This window comes from Psammomys obesus, unplaced genomic scaffold (assembly GCF_907164565.1).
Source record: "Psammomys obesus unplaced genomic scaffold, mPsaObe1.curated_primary_1811, whole genome shotgun sequence".
NCBI classification, from domain to species: Eukaryota; Metazoa; Chordata; class Mammalia; order Rodentia; family Muridae; genus Psammomys; species Psammomys obesus.
Genome location: NW_026590062.1, coordinates 3,387,288 through 3,396,046, shown reverse-complemented (window position 1 = coordinate 3,396,046; position 8,759 = coordinate 3,387,288). Strand labels below are relative to the sequence as shown.

At 48.6% G+C, this 8,759-nt stretch overlaps 1 protein-coding gene across 2 annotated transcripts in view; it reads left to right on the top strand.

Annotated features, from left to right (window-relative positions):
- Positions 1-512: 512 nt before the first annotated feature.
- The window catches only part of Coro1c (coronin 1C), a 76,157-nt gene continuing 67,910 nt past the window's right edge, over positions 513-8,759 (top strand). Inside the window, exon 1 of one of the 2 annotated variants that reach the window (XM_055606136.1) lies at positions 513-559. The gene's annotated coding sequence lies outside the window, so the exon portion shown is untranslated. Of the gene's footprint in view, positions 560-931; positions 1,036-8,759 lie in introns of those variants that run through there. The other variant, XM_055606137.1, reaches the window with a different exon arrangement.

Sequence of the window (8,759 nt, the reverse complement as noted above, 5' to 3'; positions counted from 1 at the left end):
CAACATGGAATTCAGGGCTCTACCACTGAGTGCTCCTGTCTGCAGATTCCCGGACATTTCTGAAGCTAAAACAATGTGAACATCTGTCCCCATGTGAACTGTACAGATGCTCTGCTTTGGGAAATAGCCTAACCCCTCAGCTGGTCCAGTTCCCTGGACCCAGTTTCCTTAGATCTTGGTATTTCAAACCGAAACCTAAAGAGGTGAGGGAACTGCCCTCTGGGTCACTCCGTCCGATAGTAACAAGCTGGGACTGGGAACCCACGTACTCTTGATGGACTTTAGACAGGAAGTCTTCACAGCCTCACCCGAGAAAAGGAGTCATTAGCCCTCTCTGGTAGGTGTGGCCAGGCCCAAGAGCCACCTCCCAGCCCTGAGCTGTGTTTCAGGATAGTAGTAAGAGGAATAGAGCGTGGGTGAGAGGCGTAGGCCGGCCCGGATGGAGGCGGGGCTTCTAAGAATTTGGGGCGGGGCCTAAATGCAGCAAATAGGATGATTATAGGTTCCCCAGGGCTTCAGGAAATCCGAGCGAGGATTTGTGGCGTTGAACTAGGGGCAGGTAGGTTTGGGGGAACGGGCCTGGATCACGGGCTTATGGACAGTTAGCGACGCTCAAACGACCAAGCTCACGCAGGGCCGTGGGTGGAGCTTAAGAACGCCCGCTCAGGTTCTAAAGAACTAGGTGGGGCTCGAAGGAGCCCGTGGGCGTGGCCACCGGCCATTCAAGTGCCCCGGAAAGCGGGCGTGTGCTCAGAACCTCCCTGCGCCTCCCAGAACCACCAGAGGGGGCGCGCTAAAGAGCGCCGGGCGTCTATCCCGGCCCTTCCGGAAGTGGGCGTGGCGAGGCGCGGTTCAGCGGCGCTGGTTGGGCGCGGTGCGGCGCGCGGGCGTGGCCTGCGCGAGGAGGCTCGGGCAGCGCCGGCCGCGCCCCTCCCCCGCGCGGCGCTCAGTGCCAGGCGGGAGGCGGCAGCGGTTGGAGGCTTCGCGGGGCTTTGCAGCTGGGACTTCGGCGGCGCCTCAGGCACCCGGGCTCGGGTAAGCTGCGCGCGCTCAGGCGGGGCGGCTCGGGAGCGAGCCGGGGCGGGCGGGCCTCCGGGGCCCGCGTGTGAAGCTCGGGGCTGACAGGAGCCGGCGGCGCTGAGCGTGCGGGGCGCACGCGCGTGGCCGGGCGCTGCGGCCGGGGAATGGCCGTCTGCGGGCAGAGGGCGCCCGGCTTTGGGCCCGCCAGCCGTGAGGCGGTGGCTGCGGGCTGCGGGGAGGCCGGGGCCGAGCGCTCACGTGGGGCTGGGCGCGCGTGGCCCGGTGTGCGGGGCGAGGGCGGCCGCCCGGCCGGGGCTCCGCCTGGCTCGGGGTGCATGGCCTCCCGGACCCTGAAGACCTGGGGCGGGGTCAGGCTGCAGCGGCGTGGCCGGCCAGGAGGACGAACCCAGTAGCGAGTCCCGGTGCCGAACCTAGTGACCCGCGGGGCAGGTGGGGCTCCGCCGCGCCGAGATGGCTAGGATGACATCAGATGTGGAGGGTGGGGACACCCAGCCCAGCGCCGCCGCCGGTCCCCGGCGGGCGGACGCGCAGCAGCCCTGTCTCCAGTGATGTGAATGCGCTGGGGGAAGTGGCCGGCTGCAGGGCTCTCCGAGAAGAAAGGGGCTTCCTCCCGGAGGGAGGTGCCGGCCCCGACGTCCTTTTTTGGGAGTGTTCAAAGGGTTTTTTGCAGGCTGGAAAAGGAAATGCAGGCTTCGCTCCATCGTGGTTTAGAATCACATCCTATATTTGGCGTTCATGTAGGCTGCCCTTGTTTTGTGGTGTCGGAACGGCTTGCTCTACACATTTCGGTCGTGGGATTCAGAGTGAGAAGCAAATTGCAAGTTGTTCATGTCTCCCAGGATTGCAAGCTCCCGAGGCCTTCCCTTCCTGTAAGCGTTTAAAAAGAATTGACCGCAGAGTGTGTTTATACACAGTGCCACATATGTTTAGTTTTGGAAATGGTTGGCACAAAATATTGTGCCCCCGTACCGTGGCCTTCCTTGCTGGGATTATATTCTGAAACAGTACTTACGAGGCTCTTAGTCACCCTATATAATAATGCGTCTCATTGTCCTTGTCTGGCAGAACCCTGACAGTAGGGCCTGCTAGCTGAGGCAGGAACACGATTAAATACAAGCAGTTGCTTCCTGCCGCCTGTTCAGTTGTGAAGGCAAATAGGTAGTTCCCACTCCCCTCTGCAGCCTTGGAGGAACTGGGGAGAGGGTAAAGGCTGTTAAGTATTTGGTTCTGTGTGTGTTAGAAGACAGCTCTAGGGAGGCTTGGAGGTGTGTTTCACACTCAGTAATGTTTGGATAGGCAGTCTGACATTAAACTTTGAATCTAAGAGGTAGTCTATTACACTGGCTAGTGTTCTGTCAACTTGACAGAAGCTAGAGTCATCAGAGAGGAGGAAGCCTCAGTTGAGAAAATGTCTCCATGTGAGCTCCGGTTGTAGGAAAAGCCTGTGGGGCATTTTCTTAATTAGTGATTCATGGGGGAGGGCACAGCCTATTGTGGGTGAGGCCACCCCTGGGCTGGTATTACTGGGTTCTTATAAGAAAACAGGCTAAGCAAGCCATGGAGAGCAAGCCAGTGAGCAGCACCTTCTATGGCCTCTGCATCAGCTCCTGCCTCCTGGTTCCTGCCCTGTGTGAATTCCTGTCCTGACTGCCTTTGACGATAAACTGTGATGTGGAAGCATAAAGTGAATAAACCCTTTCTTTCCCAAGTTGCTTTGGTCATGGTGTTTAATCACAGCAATAATAACTCTAAGACACATATATAAATAGAAAAAAAGAGATAAAGCAGAATTGTCTTTTATCATAGGTCTAGAAATGCCCAGTGTTTTGGTAGTTGACAGTCACACAAACAGACTTGATATTAAAGGTCAGACACATTCCTTAAGAAACTGGAACATGTTTTCTCTGTGTGTGTATTACTTGTCTTTTAGTTGTGGACAGTACATTAAAGCCTGATGAATTTAAAATGTGTTTTTAAAAACATTTATTTATTTATTTACTTATTTATTATGTATACGTGTTCTGACTGCATGTTCATCTGCACACCAGAAGAGGGCACCAGATCTCACTATAGATGGTTGTGAGTCACCATGTGGTTACTGGGAATTGAACTCAGGACCTTTGGAAGAGCAGCCAGTGCTCTTAATCTGAGCCATCTCTCCAGCCCTTAAAAGATTTATTATTATTATTTTAAGTTATGTCTCTCTCTCTGCCTGTGTGTGTGTGCCTGCCTGTGTGTTTGTGTGTGCTGGGTATGTACACATAAGTGACGTAAGTGTGCCCTTGGTGGCCAGAGCATGGGATTCCCTGGGGCTGGAGTTATAGAGTTGTGAGCCATCTGCACGGATGCTGAGAACTGCTAGAGCAGCAAATGCTTTTAACATCTTAGCCGTCTTTCCAGTCTCTGTGTGACATGAATTTTTTTAACATAAATATACTGGAGAAATGTCACTGCAGGCAGTATTAAAGTTTTCATGGTTATTTGTTACTTTGACTAGATCATGCTAATCCATATTTGTGTCTATGTATAATTTAGGATTAGATTTAGGATTGCTAAATACCATTTTTAAACATTGCTTCTGGGATCCACTCCAGCTGTGTGGGGAGTCGCTCCACTGCTTATGTGATAGAATGTTTGAAATGATGTTATTCCTTTCGTAGCTAAGTAAGTGGGGATGTGGAAGAGTCAGTTCTTTATGATGGCACAGTATTAATTTAATGTTTTGATACGTCACCAACTGGTGCTTTAGGAACTTAGTAATTGAAGTGCCTGACCTCTCCCTGAGGGTGGCACAGTGAGAGCTACTTTTATGTGCAGCTTACTGACCCATGTCAGGCCCTTGGGCGTGTGTTCCATTTGATGATTTCCCTGTATTGGCCAGTCTTTTGAGTTATGGAAACTCTTCTGGTCCTTGCCTGTGTCTTTTAAACTAGAGGTGGCCTTCTGTATTAAAACATGGAATTCTTCATGAATATTTCAGCATGGCCCAGGACCTAGATGTTGAGTAATGGAATCTCTTGGGTTTTCGTTGCCCTAGTTGAAGCTCTCTGAAGTTCACAAACAAGATTCGCTACTATTTTAGCACCTGCTTAGTACTCTGGCAGTGCACAGTGGGCCCTTCTTTGTTAGCTAGCAGCATTATTGAGCTGTGACTCACATACTGCACACTTGAGCTCATCTCAGTATACAATTGACTGGCGTATAGTATTGTCCCAGTAGTGCAGCCATTTAATCACTACACTCAAGGTAAAGTATTTCATCACCCCACGAAAGAAGCCCCATGCCCGTTAGCTGTTTCCCGTCAGCATCCCCTCCCAGTGTACCAGCCACTAATCTACCTCTGTGCACTTCCTGACCTTGGGCACATTATGTTTCTTACTTTATTTATTTGTTTGTTTGTTTGTTTATTTATTATTTATACTGTATTCTACTGTGTGTATGCCTACATGTCAGAAGAGGGCACCAGATCTCATTAGAGATGGTTGGGAGCCACCATGTGGTTGCTGGGAATTGAACTCAGGACCTTTGGAAGAGCAGATAGTGCAATTAACCTCTGAGCCATTCTACAGGCCTGTTTCTCACTTTATTTAGCATGTTTTAAGGTTTTGTTTGTTTGTTTGTTTGTTTTTTCCCCAAGAAAGGGTTTCTCTGTGTACTAGAGCCCTGGCTGTCCTGGACTCCCTTGGTAAACCAGGCTGGCCTTGAACTCACAGAGATCTGTTTGCCTCTGTCTCAGCCTCCCTGTGCTTTGGGATCACAGGCGTGTGCCACCACGCCCATCACTGGAATATTCTTTTATGCTTGAACTTTATTTAATTGTATGGACATATATTTTGTTTGTTCATTCACAGTTGATGAGTATTTGGGTATTTGCCTTTTGGGCTAGTTACTACAAGTAAGTCTGTTGTAAGCACTCATGTGTAAGTTTGTATGTGAAAATGTATTTTCTTTTCTCTTGAGTATGACCCAAGAGTGGAACTGCTGGTTATCTGGTAAGCCTGTAGTTAACTCTTTGGAGGAATTGCCATGGTATTTTATTTTCCAAAGCAGCTGCAGCGGTTGACGTTTTTTAACCCACAGTGAGTGAAGCTGTGGCTTTTGTGCATTTTTATGGAGAACACTTGTTCCCTGCATTTTGATTTTAGCCATCCTCTGAGTGTGGAGTGCTACCTTACGGGTTTGGCTTCTGTTGTACCAGTGGTAGCAAGTATTGTTTCGTGAAATCAGTGGTACTTGTATGCCTTCTGTGGAGATGGGTCTGTTTAGATACTTTGCCTATTTTTTAAATAGAAATTACTTTTTTTTTCTCTCTCTCTCTAATATTTTGATTTTTAAGATTTTTTTTTTTTCCTTGAGATAGTGTTTCCCTCTGTAACAGCCCTGTATGTCCTGGAACTTACTTTGTAGACAAGGCTGGCCTTGAACTCAACAGTGATCTGCCTGCCTCTGCCTCCCAAGTGCTGGGACTAAAGGCAAGCGCCACTAAAGCCACCACCTCCGGCTTTTAAGAGTTCTTTTCATAAACATCCTTTTAGTTACATGACTTGCCATTTGTTTTTCTTATTTGTATGTTAGTTTTTTTGTGATAGTGCCCATTGAAGCACAAAACTAAATTTTTATAAGAAAAACTAGAAATTTTATAAGCAAACTAGAAATTACTCACTTAGACCTTAAATTACATTGTAATCTGTCAGTTTGGTCTGGGTTTTTTTGTTTGTTTGTTCGGTTGGTTGATTTTGCTTTGCAGCAGGGTCTCACTCTAGCCCAGGCTGGCCTCAACCTCTCACCAATCCCCCTGCCAAGTGGCTAGCATTTGGTTATGTAAGTTAAAAGCCACATGTGAGGGGTTGGGAAAAGAATTGAATGAATTTACTGTGAGAGGGCTATTAGAGCAAAAGGGTTGCTTTTTCAAATCTTGTAGCTGCCCACCCTCCAAAATAAGTTCAGCCTTATTTTTATTTTATTTAGTGTGTATATGTGAATGGTGTTTGGGTATATGTATGAGTGGTGTGCATATGTGTATATGAATGGGGTGTGTATGTATGTGTGTGTATGAATGATGTAGGTATGTATGCCACAGACTACCTGTGGAGGGCAGAAGACAACTTCCAGTTTTATGTGGGTTCTGGGGCTCCAGCTTTGATTTGCAGCTTTGTGTTGTGAATGTCTTCAATCACTGAGCTGTGCTTGCCAGCCTCAGACTTCTTAATGTGAGTGTGGGTGGAAATAGTTTCTGATGGCAACTGCCTTGTCCTGCACTCTGCTGCTCCCTGAATTGTCAGTTCTCAGGTCTCCTGAAGTGCTAATTACTTCACTTCCTCCTGCTTTCTGGATCCTTTTTGTCCTTTGGGAGGTTTGACTCCTTGACAACTTTTTCACCCTAGCTGACATTGTTCCTGCCCTCGAATATCATAATTTATTACTGCTGTCTGCTACAAGGATCTAGACCTGAGTTTGAGCAGGTGGTGTGAAAACTGTCTCCCCAGTGAAGACAGAATGCAGGGGCAAGCAGTGGAATCTTGTTCATAGCCTAGTCAGCAGTGCCCACTGGGTATTGACTGCGTGAATGACAGGTATAGACCTTAGTTGGGATGGTCCCGAAGACAGTAAGGTTCCTGACTGCTGACATCTTTATTACCTTTATAGAAAGAGCATGTGGGATGGGTAATTCCTCTCTGCCTTTCTGGCATCGAAGTCAATCTCGTATTTCAAGAGTCCAGTTGTAAAACTAAAGCTGAGACTTTTCCCTGAGTCCAGGGCCTACTTGTCTGGGCTCCTTCCCTCCAATAAACAGTAATGGTTGGAACATGGCCTCTTTCAATACGGTTTCATATGATTGAGCCCCTACGTGCATACAGGCTGGCCTTGAAGGCACTGGTCAGTGGTAGCACCTGCCAGACTGTGGTACACTCAGAGGAGTGAGTAGACCTTGAATATAAGGTGAATATTTGTTGTGAGACAGGGTCTTACTATGTAGCCCTGGCTGTCCTGGAACTTACTATGTAGATCAGATTGTCCTGGAACTCACCTGCCTCTGCCTCCCGAGTGCTGGGATTAACTAACGGCGTCTCTTCATCTTCTGGTTTATGCTTTCTAGTGTCTCTTGCAGGACCTGACTGGACACTCTAATTAAAAACATTTCCCTTACTATCTTTCTACAAAAGGACAAACCAGTTGGGGATACTTCTTTCATTCACTGCAGTGGCAGGGTGGTAAAGAAGAAGGCAGTTCCGAATAGCTGCTGGCTCAGGCTTGGTGCGCCTTGGCTTGGGTAGTGTCCTGCTCTAAGGATGCACTGTGTGTGGTGGTGTGGGCTCCCGCAGCCACACTTCCCAGAGTTTGCCTCTCAGCTCCACTGCTGACTTGGCCTGGACATTTCTCTGAGCCTCAGTTTCCTCCACTGTAGTATTTATCGTCCAGCCTTGCAGGGTTTGTTAGCCTAAGAGGAAAAGCACAAAACGTGCATAGTTGAGCATAGACATTGACTGCTGCCCTGTTCTCTTATTGTTGAATGTCCATCAGTGATTGCAGCTGTGGAGAAGAGGCTTAGTAAGCTTAATATACTTGTGCTAAGCTATTAAGTGACAGGTCCTTAGTCCCACTTGAATGTGCAAGTGTGCATGTAGGGTGTTCGTGTGTGTGCGTGCGTGCGTGCATGCATGTGAGTGTGACTATGCTGATGGAAGCCTGAGGCATTCAATCCTTGGGAGCTGGAGTTACAGGGATTGTGAGCAGCCTGTTACAGGTTCTAGAACTGAACTTTGGGTCCTCTCAAAGAGCCACAAGAGCACATGCTGTGCCCTTAAGTGAGTCACCTATCCAGCCCCTGGCCTGAGCAGGGAATAAGGAAGAATGTTTAATTTTAGGACAGGGAGGTGACGGAACTGAGGCTGTGGTTTACATCTATCTGGAGATGCCTATTCCAATGTGTGTCCCTAATTTCAGCCTTATGCTTGGTTCACTCAATCCATTTGGCTGTCCATCTTTCAGTTTTAAGGACAAGGACTTAGTTCCAGGGACCAGACTGGTCTCTTCAGGGTTGCACTGAGGTTCTCTTCTAGCTCTGATGTGGCCAGCAGTGGTATGGGGCAGTGCAGTGCTCTCAGAAGTCCCCTGGTATCTTCAAATGTTGGATTCTCCTGCTTCCCTTTCCTGAGGAAGGGCTGGGATTCTAGGTATGTACCGCCATGCCTGCCTTCAAGTCTTTCTATTCACAGCTGGAGCTGAGGCTCAGTGCAGCTCCTGGACAGTCTTCTTGACTAGCTTGCTGGAGGCCCAAGGTTTAATTATCAGTACTGTTTGCTGTAGAACAGTACATGTGATATCTGTTTTAAAAAACTGAATCAGAGGCTGAAGAAGTGGCTCAGTGCTTGAGAGTGTGTACCGCTTAGCAGAGGTTCTGAGTTCAGCTCCCATTACCCACACTGGGCAGCTCATAGGCTTGTAACTCCACCTCCAGGCAACCTCTGGCCTCTGGGCATGTGTACAGAAACTTTCTTTAAAATAATAAAAAAGAGTTGGGCATGGTGGCACACACATTTAATCCCAGCACTTAGGAGGTAGGAGCAGGTGGATCTCTGTGAATTTGAGGCCAGCCTGGTCTTCAGAGTCAGTTCCACAGCCGGGGCTATGTGGAGAGACCCTGTCTCATAAAACCAGAGGGGGAAAAGAAAGGAAGGAAGGAAGGAAGGAAGGAAGGAAGGAAGGAAGGAAGGAAG